Here is a 1674-nt window from a genome sequence, read left to right as displayed (position 1 = left end):
CACCCCCTCCACCAGCCGGATGGGGCTGCAGAGAGCGAGCGATCTTGTTTTCCAGAGGCACCTACTGAAGGAGGGGGGGACTCAATTTCTCCTTCCTTTCCCCCTCGAGGAGCTGCCACAGAAGGAAGGGGTTTGCGTTTGCCGGCTTGCTCTGCTCCCTGCAGCCCTCATGCCCTTTGACAGGGAACTGCGCCGTAGGAAGAGCCGAACGGGAATCGAGCACGGCAGCACCGCACTGGGATACCTGGGCTCTTGGAAAGAAACATGGGAACAGGCCGCACCTGAGACAAGGTGACACTGAGTTTATGTACAGCATGGTTTATTTAACCCCTGATAACAGTTCACCAAAGAGCACATTGCCTCCACTCCTTCCAGGCTTGCCCTGCAGCTCCGGCGTTGGGATGAGCTCATCACTGCGCCGCTGGAGCTGGATGGGGGCGGCCAAGGTCCATGACTGTTTTGCTGCAGCCCTTATTTTCTCACAATGGGTAGAAACACAGGGCTTTTTTGTGCTCCCCAAACTCGCACAGGCTCTGCAGTGTTGGGGTCGGGCCCCCTCCCTCAGCAGCTGTGGGGGGGGGGGGCTGAATCCTACCCACTGCTGTCACGGGAGCCCCTCAGTTTGGGACCTTCCCCACCGCCCACAGCTGCACTGCAAGGAAGGTTTTAAAGAGTTCCCAAGTCTTTAAAAGACTTTAAGAGCCTTTTAAAATCTCTAAAAGGCTTTAAAGCATTGCCAGGAGACTGCTTTTCAATGTGGCAGAGGGTGGCAGGGAAGGCCTCAGTGCGAGTGAGCGGTGTGGGGCCAAAACAGCCCCGTGGGCTTTGTGCCCCCCACGAGGTACTTTGTGTGTCAGGCTTAGTGCTCCCAGTGCCCTGGGCCCTCTGGGGGCTGGTGATGAGTTTAAGAGCAGATGTGCTTGAAAAACAAACCCTAACACCTGCCTCCTGGCAGAAAGTGCATTTTAGAGGTGCAAGGTGAGGGGGGGGTGGGGGTGGCTCTTTCTCAAGAATACTTCTCTGGATCACCAGCATGATGCTGGCTGGTCTTTCCTAGCGTGCTGATTTGTACCCTTTGGTTTGATCCTTCCTGGAATTGGAAGAAAGGGAAAAATAACCCCGTGAGTCCGAGATTTCTGCAGAAATGCAGATGCAGACTGCCAGACAGGCCAGCTGGCATTCAGGCTCTGTCCCAGGCAAGAAGAGCACCCCTGTGAAAGAGCCCAAGAGAGGAAACAGGGGTGAAGAGTGCTGTCAGATGGACTTCCCAAGCACAGGGTTGGTTTTTCAGGACTCCCATGACATCACTCCCCTGAGGTGGCCTCAGATTTAGGCTTCATGGCTACAGCTTTGCTTTGCAGCCAGCAGCAGCTCTGCCTGGCTGACATGGTGACTTTCCAGAGCACAGCAGCTGCTGCCCCTGAGAGCGAGCCCCGTGATGTCAGCGCAGCGTCCCTGTGACTCCCGTGACATCACGCCTGTGAGGCGGCCGCAGAGTCGGGGCCCGCTCACTTTGCCCCACGCTTGCGGCCAGGCGGCACGCGAGGCRCCGAGGGCCCATCAGGGGTGCGGCTTCGCGGCTGCGGCTTTGCTTTGCGGCCAGCAGCGGTTCTGCCTGGCTGAGGTGGCGGCTGCGGACCCCGCAGGGCTGCTGTCCTGCAGCCAGGGGTGCCC

Source organism: Apteryx rowi, unplaced genomic scaffold (genome assembly GCF_003343035.1).
Source record: "Apteryx rowi isolate R43461 unplaced genomic scaffold, aptRow1 scaffold_1011, whole genome shotgun sequence".
NCBI classification, from domain to species: Eukaryota; Metazoa; Chordata; class Aves; order Apterygiformes; family Apterygidae; genus Apteryx; species Apteryx rowi.
This window is presented reverse-complemented; position numbering follows the sequence as displayed.